Source organism: Pelodiscus sinensis, chromosome 12 (assembly GCF_049634645.1).
Source record: "Pelodiscus sinensis isolate JC-2024 chromosome 12, ASM4963464v1, whole genome shotgun sequence".
Taxonomy (NCBI): domain Eukaryota; kingdom Metazoa; phylum Chordata; order Testudines; family Trionychidae; genus Pelodiscus; species Pelodiscus sinensis.
The window spans coordinates 18,926,706-18,941,093 of NC_134722.1; the positions used below are offsets into that span (position 1 = coordinate 18,926,706).

At 40.7% G+C, this 14,388-nt stretch overlaps 1 long non-coding RNA gene across 2 annotated transcripts in view; it reads right to left on the minus strand.

Moving 5' to 3' along the window:
- The window catches only part of LOC112547006 (uncharacterized), a 195,492-nt gene extending 189,427 nt beyond the window's left edge, over positions 1-6,065 (minus strand). For both annotated transcript variants that reach the window (XR_012906808.1, XR_012906807.1), the window contains exon 1: positions 5,936-6,065. This is a non-coding gene — a long non-coding RNA (uncharacterized LOC112547006). The remainder of the gene's footprint in view (positions 1-5,935) is intronic.
- Between the last annotated feature and the right edge of the window lie 8,323 nt (positions 6,066-14,388).

The following is a 14,388-nucleotide window of genomic DNA, read 5'->3' on the forward strand; positions in this document are numbered from 1 at the left end:
AGCGCCCTTCCCCCCATGGCCCTGCACAGCCAGGCACACACGCCAGCAATGCTGGCTGGGCCACACTGGGCAGCGCGTGCGCCATGCACCCCAGGGGCGCACCCCGGGCTGTGCGCCAGTGGCAGTGGCCGGCACACGCATGTGCTTTGCGCCCCTGGGGCAGGCCTGCACATGCGCCCGGGGGACGGTGCTGCGTGCCCAGGACCAGGGCGCCAAAAGGGCTCGGGCTGGCCCTGCTGAGAAAACATCATAACAATCACCTAGCATCGAATGGAGAAAGGTATTTGGAAAGAAAACCTGCTTTTGTTTCTGCTGAGCTACAGTTCAACTGCAAATTTGATACCATCAGCTTCGGATTAAACAAAGACTGTGAATGGCTAGCCAACTACAAAAGCAGTTTCTCCTAGCAGCTGATGTGGAGGTGTGAAAAGAGAGAAGTGGGCCTAATCCTCCCTGACTGAATTGACCTCATTATCTCTAGCCTTACTCTTGACTGGTACTCTTTTCTTATGACTGTATATTTATACCTGCCTCTGGAATTTCCACTACATGCATCTGACGAAGTGGGTCTTTGCCCACGAAAGCTTATGCTCCAATAAATCTGTTAGTCTATAAGGTGCCACAGGACTACCTGTAGTGATAATTATTGGAACTTCAGCAAAAGTGGGCAGACCTGAGATAATACAAGAAGTACTAGAAGCAATGTGATTAAATTGCAGCAAGGATTGGACATTAGACAATGGTGCAAGTAAACATAAAACGTTGCTGTATGGGAGGGAAAGGCACATCAGATAGGGGGTAAATGTGACCTTCCCATGACCCTACCCTGCCCCAGGTGAGGACCCAATGTTTCTCCCCTCCCCATTACCTGGGGGGAGGAGAGCTTGGGGGCAGTGTGGCATCCAGGAAGGGGAGAAGCAGAAGCCCCAGCCCCTGCATGGAGCTGCCACATGTGTGTACAGAAATGGAGGTGGAGTTCTGCTCCTTTCCCTGCTAGGAGGGCAGTGGAAAAAGAAGCATAACTTTCTCCCACACCCCCAGCCTCTCCAATGAGCTTTGTGTACAGGGTTTGGGGGAAGGGGAGGAAGGCTGGCAGTTCTGTTCCTTTCCCTGTTGCTCCTCCGAGTGGGTAAAGGAACAGAATTTTAGCCCTTCCCCTCCCCCCCACACCCATTTATAGATGCAGCAGTTCTTTAGAAGGGGAGTGGGTGTACAGCCATGTCAGAGAGCAGATGTGAGAGCATAGCTGGCTTCTCCTGTTTTATACAGGTATGGTGTTTCACCTAAAAATACCGAGGTGGTAAGGCATACTGCAGCATACCACTTCATGTGCAGTACTGACATTAGGAAAAACTTCCTGTCAGGATGGTTAAGCACTGGAATTAATTTCCTACGATGTTGTAGAATCTCCATCATTGGAGATTTTTTAAGAGCCGGATAGACAAACACTTGTGAGGGATGGTCTAATACTTAGTCCTCCCTGGAGTGCAGGGGACAGACCTAGAGGACCTGTTATGGTCTGATCAGTCCTATTAATCTCTGTCTGTTAGCCAGGGTGATCAGGAACACAATTCCATGCTCTAGGTAGGGAGGGGTCTAAATTTCTGGGTGCCAGGAGATGGGACTGGATGAAAGGGGGTGGATCACATGATAATTGAAGCATTCTGTTTATTCCCTCAGAAATATGTCGTGCCAACCCCTGTTGGAAGACAATATACTCGGCTAGATGGATGATCAGTCTGACCCAGTATGTTGACCCATTTTATGATGCTGAAAAATGTCATTAAGATGCTGAAAAATGTCAACTAGCAAATAAAATAGAAAATATTAATTATGGTGGCAGAAATGTAGCTGTGGTAAAAGGTGTATTTAAATACTAATTAGGGTATACTATAATAATTGACTAGAGGGCTGCCGGCCAAACAGCCAGAGCCCAGGGCAAGTTATAGTAGGGGGCTGGCTCTGGATCCTGGAAATGGCAGAGCTAAGAGTAAGCCTCCCCCAGCCAGCTCTTCAGTGCTGCCAGCCTGTGTCACCTGGAGTTCTTGCAGCAATTTAAAGGCCTGGGGCTCCGACCACTGTCACAGCAATGGCAGCTGTGAACCCTGGGCCCCTTTAAATTGCCAGATCCCAAGGCAGCTGCTGACTTTTCCCACCACTGTCTAAAGCCCTGATTGATTATGAAGTTTAGCATGGGATGGTAGATGAGGAGGACTCATCCACTATTGAGACACCATGTGAGAAAGAATTATGCCAGTTCTTCCCATCCAAGGACTGGTCCCTACTGATACATCCATATGAGTATTAATGCAGTGTATGGTTACATTTTCATGCCTCTTTGCTTAACTCACAGCTTTATTTTAAATGAAGCCTTTAATTGTATCACACATTGTGTCATTCATAATTCTCTACTAAATTAAATTATCTGTAACTGCTCTGGAGCCTCAAACCTGAAAGAATTAGGTTTGGTTTTATTCCTTATCTTTAAATTATTAATTGTGAATACATAAATCAAAGGTTACTTCGCTAGCATTGGACAGTGTGAAACTAACAAGCAGTTAAGTGATCTGTGTTGCAGCATCAGCTCAACAGATGACAGATTTAAATGCAGAAATATTGGAGACTTCTGAACTCTACTAAATGTTTGGAGGTACCTACGGGTAGGACACAATGAAGTAGATTATTCCCAGGGAAATGGATAAATGTTTGGGCTAGTTTAAGATCAGATGCAGACATTGGAAAATATCATGCTTTGAGCTACATCAAAGCTGACAATGTAATGATACTACCTCTATGTCAGCAGTATCAGTTGTGTGCATTTAACTTCAAGAAGTACTTGTAGCATATCAAGGTATTGTTCAATGCACTTAGAAAAAAATATTTTATGGAGTATGGGTGAGGTTTGCTCCTGTGCAGTAGGACCAAAACAAGGGCTAAGCACCACTTGAGCTCCACTTCAATCTTACACTTAAAAAAATTATATTTTACCAATTTTCTTGCCCAATAGCTTAAGTGGGAGCTGAGTGGGGAATTGGCCTCTGGCAGACTCATTGTACATGGGTGAATCTTTTCTCTAGTATAAGTGGGGGTTTTTTCCCCACAGATTCCAAAGATAGACAGAAAACATTTTAGATTCTCAGTGATACAGTGAAGAATCCATCAGGAACTGCAATAACATTGTATTTTGAGATAAAATTATTTATAATCTGCTTTATTTGGATTAGTTGGAAGTTAGTTATATCTTTTAATCCTGATAGAGCCAATTAATACAGAGAATAGCTTGGTTCAAACCTGGATGTTTTTTGCTCCTCTAAGAATTTATGAGCACCAATTCATCTCCCATCTTGTTAGGTTTATCTCTAATTGATGTTTTCTTGCCTGCCTTGTTGTAAATGATCTTTAAAGACAGCCTCCCCAAGCCAATTAAGTAGTTTAGAAAAAATAAGTATATGCCTTCATCTAGCATTTATAATTTGAACTATAAAATAGGACTTAGCACATTTGAGACATAAATATTAAATGGAAACATCAATGGAAAATTTTATTAGGACTGATTTGTGATATCATTGCTTGTGGTTAAAATTTGAATTACTATGAAGGGAGGAACCCATATCTGTGTATAGTTGTGACAGCAAATGGAAGGGCCTAAGTATATAGTTTCCTACATTGTCCCCTACAATAAATACTCCTTATTATCAAATGACCACATCTTAGTGCCATTCTCTACCTTTATGCACCATTAATGTTCATTATTTTCCATTCTAGAGTCCAGATTTGTTTTCCTGGGGTCCAATTATTTCATTTTCAAGACCAGCAGATGAATTCCACAACATCCATTTTGCTACCACCTCCATCCAGTAAGGCATGCACATTGTTCATGTACAGAAAAGTTGTCTGGGAGCAAGATATTACATAGTATTGTTCTCTGAAGCTAACCACATGAAGTATGAAAACAATGCTAAAGAATATCCAGTTCTTTATCATTTAGGCATATTTCAGAAAAGTTCACCTTCTAGTTTATTTTTGATAAACTGGCTAAGTCACCTTAGTTCTGGGTGCCACATAAACCCCTATGATAGATCAATCTGGGACTTAAAACAGACTTTACCCAGCAGCAGACTTTACCCCATCTTTGCTCACACCAATATCTCATAATGTACAGATTGTGAAAATTAAATCTAAACAACTTCAAGAAGCCATGAAGGAATGTAAACTCACTAAGCATCTCAGATGCCAGAGTGTTATTGATCATTAATTAAGAGAAAGCTTCAGTGGAAAGTACTAACTCCTCCCTTTCCCCAATTTGTTTAAGTATATCTCAAATAACTTGCTGGGCTCTATCCTACTGTCTTTGTACAGCTACAAACTGGGATTATTTAGAATGCTGAAGGCCTGATTCTGGTCTCAGTTACATTGGTGTGAACTCAAATTAACTTCAGTGGAATCACTCTAGGTATACACCGTTGTAAATAAGAATAAAATCTATTTCAGAAATCGTAACTAATAATTCACAATAAGGATGTATTCTTAAATTCCACCTGACTTGCACCAGTGACTTCAGGACTATTGCATGGCATTTAAGAGAGGACAGATTTTGGTCTTTTGTTTTGAACTAAGCATTTAAGGCACAAATCTTGTTTTATGCTTGAAATTCCACTGCTAGTTATAACTGCACAGTGGCTATATATTAGTAGGAATTGAACCATTACACTCTTCTGTAAACTCAGGAAAACCCTTCAGTTAGACCCCTACATTTTCTGTGCAGAAATGCAACCCTGAAACACTCATAAAAATTGAACATTCAGCTTTGATTTAATTAATTCATATGTGTTTAAGCAGGTAGTTTTCATTTATGCCTAACTTAAATGCTAAACAGAATAGAAACACCCCTTGATATGACAAAAGCATCATCAATAGAATTTAAATCTTAAGACAGAACACCTTTAAAAAAGTCTTAAAAACCCAACGAAGTGTTCATTCCAGCATCAGTCAGAACCTCCCAAGTATGAGATGTTTCAGAGCCAGAACACCTATACATCTTGGCCAGCTTTGTTGTGCGGCTGCCTTTGTCAGTTTGTTTGCATAATTGCACATTACTACTTTGGAGAGAACAAGCTAATTTAAAGTTAAGTATCACAGTATTATAGATAACTTGTCAAAAAGCAACATATTGCATTCCTTTAAATTAGAATGTTATTTAAAAAATAATTGGGTTAGAACAGTGATACTAGGCACTGAGTGATGAGACTGACACTGCAGTGTAATTAGTGTACTCCCAGCCCCTATCCAACGCATGAATCCTCTGCCCTGCAACTGTTGGGGTCAGGCTGTTCAAGTGGCCCTTGAAAACAAAGGCAGCATTTGTCTTGACTTTCATTTAAAGTTCTAGAGCATCTAGCCCCTAGGTATACTATAGAAGGGGAAGGTGAGAATAAAGCAACAAAAGTGATGAAGGATTAAGTGATCAAAAGTTCGACAATGGATTTTTATGCATTGCATGTTGATACAATCTAATCAATCTCTATTGCACAATTCAGTCCTACCCTGGAGAGTTGCCAGTACTTTCTGTCTCCTCAGGCTGCCCACACAATTGTTCTGCCTAAGCAGTGCTAGCTTTTGGCTAAAGCTCATTTTCTTTAGTTTGGGATCCCACTGCGTGTCCTGTGCTATTTCAAATGTTATTTCTGATTTTCAAATATTATGTTAAAAAAGAACTTGAATACAGAGCTCATACCAGAAAAAGAAGACACAATCACTTAATCCCAGCATTTCTTTGGCTTCACAAAATCCTATGCTAGATCTAATACAGCCCCATGCATTTACAATACCTCTAACTAGAAGTAATCCAGGATCAAATGGATATCTGTTTCATCTTATATAATGGGCAAATCTCAGTCGACTTGGATTGTTCAGTTCTGCTGGGATATATACTTACTGGTTCAAATGCTGATCCAGAATTTATGTGAACCTTCTGAGTTTATAAAACCAGTGCAAAGAACAGCCTCTAGCAGTATTTCAGCACCTCTCTCCCTGCTCTTGAAATAAGAGAGTTGTGGAAAAGAAATCACTATTTTCCATAGTTCTGATTTTCAGAAGAGTTTAGCACACACAGCTGTGGCCAGATTTGCATGACCACCAGCAGCTGTCCCTCACCAAAGCTATTGTTTTCCAGGCAGTTCAATTAAGTTTCTAAATGAATGTGGGGCTGTTTAAGAACAATCTGGCCCACTGAGTTTATCCAAACATTTCTGAATGTTGAGAAGGATTTGTGTCTGAATTCTCTGTGAGTTTGAGCCTGCGGAGCAGAGCATCAGTGGAACTCCTTATAGACTTAAAGTTAAGCAAATGCTTAAGAGATGAATCAGGGCCAGAGAGCTCACCATGTAGCACAACAAAACCTTGATTTATAAACAGCAATTCCTATAGCACCTGAGTATTCCATGAAAGTCTTTCATCAGAAAAGTCACACAGAGGCTGACCCTTCTTAACTGAAGAGATCACAGCCCTAGTTGTTGTGACAGCTTCACAAACTGCAGCATAAAGTTAGGGGGGCAAAAAAGAAAACCTCATCTGTTCTTTCATATTCAATGTATATAGTAACACACTAGCTCCACTATAAATCAGTTTAAGGACTTCCACTGACTTTAGTAGAAGTTGTATCAGGCACTTGGCTAGTATAATGAAGAGATTCCCACTAACCCATAACTATATTAGCACTCCACTGATGTCTTCAGTACCCAAGTTGGCTCAGTAGTAGCCTCTGATGTCTTCAGATATTTTGGGAGAGATATGCTGAAATGTCTTGTCTTGTTTGGAGCCAAACCACAAGTTTGCTGTCTCTGCGGAAGGCATAAATTAAGTTTATCTATTTGCAGAAAGGAAAAAAAAACAGGAAATGGTTTCCAGAAGCAGAAAAAAACCATATTTTGTACCAGACACTATAAGGAGTACTTCAGGCCACTGACCTATTCTTTTTAAATGGTATCAAGTTAAATGTAAGAACACAAATATTAATCTTCTCCAAAGCAGCTTTTTTGCAGGCTAATGCAGCAAACAAGCACACATTCAACCACTGCACAATTGTATTAATATAGGAATTATAACATACAGCAGAAACTTAATCTTTCCATTGTTATGCTTAAAACATTGTTTACGCTGCTTAGGAATTTTAAATGGTGCCTTGGTTTTTTTTTTTTTTTAAACTCTCATTGCACCACATTGTAACTTGGACTACACACTTGTGATTAGGGAAAAACAATTCCTACTACACCTCTTCATGAACTATCCAGAATTTACTTTTGCATAAGCCAGGTTATGTGAACATTAACTCCTGCCTCTGAATAGATGGGCAGTGACTGTGCAGGAATAAGTGGATCCTTTGCTCTACATCACTGCTTAATGCTCAGCATGAAGGTGGATAAAGAGGAATGGGGAACAACATCTTACAGTTGATAAACGTTTGCAGGAAATAAATGCCCATCAGGGAGCAAGAAGACAATGTTGGGGGCGGGGAGAGGAATGTATATCAGATGTCTGAGGCGTGCCAAGTCCTAAAGCCCTAGGAATTATTTCTAAATAATTCCCCTTATTTTGAAATAACAAGTGGAGCATCCACACTACCACATTACCGTTATTTCAAAATAAGGGGCTGGTTATTTTGAAATACTAACTACTGCTTTTCTTGGGGAATAATTCTTATTTTGAAATGATTATTTGGGGAATTATTATTTCAAATTTAGTTATTTTGAAATAATTTCCTGGTGTAGACATGTCCAAAGTGAGTGTTGGTGTGCTGCAGTTCACACATGACTCTTGGCTCAGGGCTGTCTGTGGCTTAAAGCACACAGTCTACCCCATTCCATACTGATACATTGTGGCTACGTCTACAGTGGCATGATTTTCCGGAAATGTTTTTACTGGAAAAGTTTTCCGTTAAAAACATTTTTGGAAAAAAGCATCTAGATTGGCAGGACGCTTTTCCACAAAAGCACTTTTTGCGGAAAAGTGTCTGTGGCCAATCTAGACGCGCTTTTCCGCAAAAAAGCCCCGATTGCCATTTTTGCGATCGGGGCTTTTTTGCGGAAAACAGTACTGTGCTGTTTACACTGGCCCTCTTGCGCAAATGATTTGCGCAAGAGGGCTTTTGCCCGAACGGGAGCAGCACAGTATTTCCGCAAGAACACTGACGATCTTACATGAGATCGTCAGTGTTCTTGCGGAAATTCAAACTGCCAGTGTAGACAGCTGGCAAGTTTTTCCGCAAAAGCAGATGATTTTGCGGAAATTCAAACTTGCCAGTCTAGATACAGCCTGTCAGTTTTCTGGCAGATGATTAACACTTTTTCCAACTGTGATTTGTACCATTAAGCTGTCCTTGCAATAAATAAATACAGTTGGCCTGTTTCTCCACTCTGATCCATTAACTATATATTTATTATTCTAGTGGAGTTACACTGACACCTTAACTGTAAGCTCTTTGGGGGCAGGACCTGTCTGTTTGTTTTATACAGTGCCTAGCACAATGGGTTCTAGTCCATGACCAAAGCTCCCACAGGGCCACAGTAACACAGATAATAAAAAATACTCAGTGAAGCAAGTCATACCTAATATCGCCATCATTTGTAAGTTTTGCAATAATTAAAGGCCATTCTCTATTGGGGATTATTGTTCAATATTATTTAATATTTTAAAAAAAGCCTGGTTTTAAATATAGGAGTGCACTAAATGCTTGATATAAAATCAATTAACATCAGTGGTAGACCTCCTATGGATTCCAGCTCTGGCCCTAAAGTATCTGAATTCATTTAGCTATCTATTATGTTAACACAGACTTTAAACTTTTGTACAAAATATATGTATATATAAAAAAAAACCTCAAGATGAAATTTTTGTATGCCAAGTAGGATTTTTACCAAATTATATAAAACTCTTGAGAATGAGGGCTTACAACTGATATGTGCACAACTGTAGCTAAAGTACATGGCTGGTCATCCTACTCGGATGTAGGAAACTCAAATTAAAATAAAATGCAGAAGAAAAGTTTTGTTCAGCTCTTACATTAATTTGCTAGCTGGGGATTCATTTTATCCATGTGTATGTAAGACTTTTGTCTTCTTGCATTAGATAGTGATATTTAAATTATACTGTAAAAGATCAGATAGACACATTCTGTTACTTAGTCATCCACATGTACAGTAATTTGGCAAATAGCAGAATAATGAAACATTTATCTTGATTTTAACTAAACACTCAAGTTATCTGCTTGCATTCACATCTTCAAATTTTAGAACATTTATTATTGAAAAAGACTAATGTCCTCACTGAGGAAATACGACTATATCATAGGTTTAAGGAAACATGAGGACTTTTAGCCAGAAAAAGTTCGACTATGTTCCTCCATTTAAAATGGAGAATGTTCTTTGTCACAAATCATATTCAAACTAACTTTAAATGTTTTTTCTTTTGCTTGCAGATATCTTTAAACAGTCTATCAGAAGACTTTCAGTGTCTCTCACTGAATAATTTCTCATATTATAGGAGTAATGGATAGCAACATCGTAAAGAAGTGACCCATAACTTGGAAGACGGAAAACCACCAACGAGGTAAATCCTTCACTGTATAGAAATAAATCATATTATCCCAGTACCCAGCAGACTATACTGTACTGTCATGTACCACACTAAATATTCACTTCTAGTTTGTCCTTTGTGCATTAGTAGTAGTAATATTGGTAAATTAAAAAGTTCCATAGCTGACAATTTGATATGCATGTGAAAAATGGGAGTCATCTGTGCAACAATATCATGGAGCACTGGCAGACACTGAACCTGTGCGAAGAGCCAGAATGAAAATTGTATTTTTTAAATGCAGGGATCACAGCTTTTGCTGGTGCAGATTGGGGTAGAACTACTGTCATGATTCAATAGGTGGGTGTAACAAGGTCAGTGAACTCAATGGAGCTGTTTGATTGCACCAGCTGAAATTTGATCCCAAAGTTATAGATTTCTCAGACCAAGAATGACTGCTTTGAGGAAGTGCTTGACAATGGCATGGAATCCTGCTACCACCATTAAACAACATTGCTACTTTTACCTGCTTTTTCCAGTTTAGAATTACTTTCCACTTGGACTTGCCTCTTGTTTTGGAGCAGATAAACCTTTTTTTAAAGGATGGCCCTGAGGATCCTATCAGAGAACTGGCTCTTCCCCTCCAGTAAGAGAGCACTTTAACCTCCCTGAACACTCAATAACAGACTTGAAAGTTGCCATACTTGAGCAAAAGGACTTCAAACACAGACTGCAGCATGAAACGGCAGAGCTGGAATTCACGTGCAAACTTCACTATCACACTGGGTCTTAATAGAGACTGGGAGTGGTTTGCTTGCTACAAAAAGTAATTTTCCCTGATTTGCTTCCATCTTTGCATCTGTGTATATATCCCTGCTAAACTATATCTTTCACTTCATGCTTCTGATAAGGTGGCCTCCAACTCGTGAAAGCTTATGCTCAAATCAATTTGTTAGTTTTTAAGGTGTCATAGAATTCCTCATTGTTTTGGGTTGGTTTTGTAAGATAGGTTAGTGTCATTACTGCTTCTTGAAAAAAACCAAGGCACGTTGGCCTTTTAAAACAAAGGGGGGGAGGAAGCAATTAAAAAAATACAAGTCAAGACCTGAGTCTTTATTGATAGGCATTTCTGATTGTCATGCCACCACAATGGCCACTGTTAGAAGTGATTGTGTGTACACACACATGCACAAACACATGAAATATTAGGAGGATGAAGCCATCCTCATTGCAAATTCTCCTGTTGCTCCATAGCTAGGGAGGCCTTATCAAACCAGTGTGGTCAATGTGGAATGTGAAGGAAAGGATTCAGAAAGCATGGATAAGAATTGCATCACCTTCACCTTGAAGAGGTCAGCCTGAGGACTCATTTACATTCTTGAATAAATGACATGGAGCTTCTTGATCTGAATGTACACGCTGGCTGTTCCCTCACCCATGCCAAAGAGGCATGGAAGAAGGAGACTCTACTATGGACCCAGAGCTGCAGTGTTGGCCACAGTGCTCTTCCTCCATGGTTTATTATTTAGATTCATTTCCCCCAACAATTGACTGAGCTCTAGCAATCATTACAGGAATTGGTATAAGCATCTCTAGACCCCAACGCAGATGTTCCTGAGACCTCCAACTCCTAGCAATGGCAGGATTTTACTTCAACAGCAGTTTTTCTGAGAATAGGAGGTGTATAAAGTGTGCTGAACTCTCATACATTTCTCACTACTTGTTGGCTTATTTTATTCTCATTGTTAACCCAGAGGCTGTTGCAAGAATACAGCCATAGAATGGCTCTCATTATATGGTGATGATTGTTAAAAAAGTTTCTTTCTACTGCTCAGTAATCTATAATAAATCACTCATGTACCTGTCAACTTAATCTTCATTACAATCTATTACTGCAAAGATTTCTATAATCTGACAGAAGATTTACTGGGTATAAATGTCTGCCTGAGGGCTGAATGTAATTAGAGATGGGACAGAATCAACGCACACACAGCTTGTTAGTGCTACAATACAGAAATGAGTAAAAAAATTCTCACTATTTGTAAATCTCACGAAAAAATGGATTTTCCCCCACCAACTCTGCAGGAAGTCAAGGCCTGCCACTTCCATTGCACATTTCACAGTGATACTCCCTGCTGATCCTGTGCAGATATCTACTTTTACCTTTAAAAATGGCTTTAGAGAGTTTGCATTCTACAGCAAAAAATACTTTTTGTGCAGAAAATTAATGGGAATTCAGCCCATTGTCCAAGTTTCAGGATCTTTTGAGGTGATCAGTCTGTGTAGTTCGAGTTTCTTTTCAGTAAAATGACCTTTAAAAAAAACCCACAAAGCTAAAATCTCCAAAATGATATGAACATGTGGATGATCAAGTAAGTTAGACATTTACTGAGTCTGGAAATCAACTTTAAACCTTCTAACAGCCCCTTTGCCCCAAAGGAAATGTTGTTCCTTTTGTTATAACTCACTAAAGCAAATAAAAAAAATATTGCAAAGCTATAACAATTTAATGGATAATCCATTAGCAGGTTCCACACTCAAGTCACTACTAGTCATCCAACTATAGAGGGAGCATAGGTCAAGTTGCTGGTAGTGTGAGAATCTGTGCTGTGTTCACTTGGTACCTGTGTACAGGAAGTTGGGGGAAAGATCTTCTGCCAGGTTCAGAAATGAATTTACAGCTTTAATAATCTCATTGCAACCAACAGTTTGGCTAAGAAGCCACAAACTGAGAGCTCCTGAAGAGGCGAACACATGACTGGGGGATATAATCTCATTTCTGTATCTGTTAATATACTGGTTTCAAAGGGTTGGGAGTTTCTCTATTTCCAATGAAAAATCTGCAGGGGCCAATAATGATTCCTGTACAAATCTGAATGTTTCTGTAAAAGTAGGGGTGGGCAATAATTTCTTGTGAGGGGCCACTTCTCAAATTTCTGAAGTAGCTCCAGGCTGCCTCGGAAGGGGCGGGTCCAGCACACTTCCTGTGCTACTCCGCCAACAAATCCCTGATTGACCTGGGGGTGAGACAGTGTGTGTACACAGGTACTTTTAGAAAAGCTAAACGTACACAAATCCATGGGTCCAGACTTAATGCATCCGAGGGTACTGAGGGAGTTGGCAAATGTCATTGAGGAGCCTTTGGCCATTATCTTTGAAAAGTCGTGGAGATCGGGAGAAATCCCGGATGATTGGAAAAAGGCAAATGTAGTGCCCATCTTCAAAAAAGGGAAGAAGGACGATCCAGGGAACTATAGGCCGGTCAGTCTTACCTCAGTTCCTGGAAAAATCATGGAAGGGATCCTAAAGGAATCCATTTTGAGACACTTGGATGAGAGGAAAGTGATCAGGAATAGTCAGCATGGATTCACAAAGGGCAAGTCGTGCTTGACCAATCTGATTACCTTCTATGATGAGGTAACTGGCTCAGTGGACATGGGAAAGTCAGTGGATGTTATATACCTTGACTTTAGCAAGGCTTTTGATACGGTCTCCCACGCTATTCTTGCCAGCAAGTTAAGGGAATGTGGATTGGATAAATGGATGGTAAGATGGATAGAAAGATGGCTAGAAGGCCAGGCCCAGCGGGTAGTGATCAACGGTTCGATGTCAGGATGGCGGTCGGTTTCTAGTGGAGTGCCCCAAGGTTCGGTTCTAGGACCGGTTTTGTTCAATATCTTTATTAATGACCTGGATGAGGGGATAGATTGCACCCTCAGCAAGTTTGCAGATGACACTAAGCTAGGGGGAGAGGTAGATACGCTTAAGGGCAGAGATAGGGTCCAGAGTGACTTAGACAAATTGGAGGATTGGGCCACTAGAAATCTCATGAGATTCAACAAAGACAAGTGTAGAGTCCTGCACTTGGGACGGAAGAATCCCAAGCATAGTTACAGGCTGGGGACCAACCAGTTAAGTTGTAGTTCTGCAGAAAAGGACCTGGGGGTTACAGTGGATGAGAAGCTAAATATGAGTCAACAGTGTGCCCTTGTAGCCAAGAAGGCTAATGGCATATTAGGATGCATTAAGAGGAGCATTGCCAGCAGATCCAGAGATGTCATTATTCCCCTTTATTCGGCTTTGATGAGGCCACATCTGGAGTATTGTGTCCAATTCTGGGCCCCCCACTACAAAAAGGATGCGGAAGCATTGGAGAGGGTCCAGCGGAGGGCAACCAAAATGATTAGGGGTCTGGAGCATATGACCTACGAGGAGAGGCTGAGGGACTTGGATCTGTTTAGTCTGCAGAAGCGAAGAGTGAGGGGGGACTTGATAGCAGCCTTCAACTTCCTGAAGGGAGGTTCCAAAGAGGATGGAGAGAGGCTGTTCTCAGTAGTGACAGATGGCAGAACAAGGAGCAATGGTCTCAAGTTGTGGTGGGAGAGGTCCAGATTGGATATTAGGAAAAACTATTTTACTAGGAGGGTAGTGAAGCATTGGAATGGGTTACCTAGGGAAGTAGTGGAGTCTCCATCCCTAGAGGTGTTTAAGTCTCGGCTTGACAAAGCCCTGGCCGGGTTGATTTAGATGGGATTGGTCCTGCCTAGAGCGGGGGGCTGGACTTGACGAGCTTCTGAGGTCTCTTCCAGTTCTATGATTCTAAGATAAGGGGATGGTTGGATGAAATAACATGATCTTGGTAACTAATTGACCATTCATTATCAGTTGGAAATAGGTCAATGGAGGGATGATAGGAGTTGCTATAGGGAACTGGCTGGTGAGTCTTGCCCACATGCTCAGGATTTAGCTGATCGCCATATTTGGGGTCAGGAAGGAATTTTCCTCCAGGGTAGATTGGAAGAGGCCCTGGAGGTTTTTCAC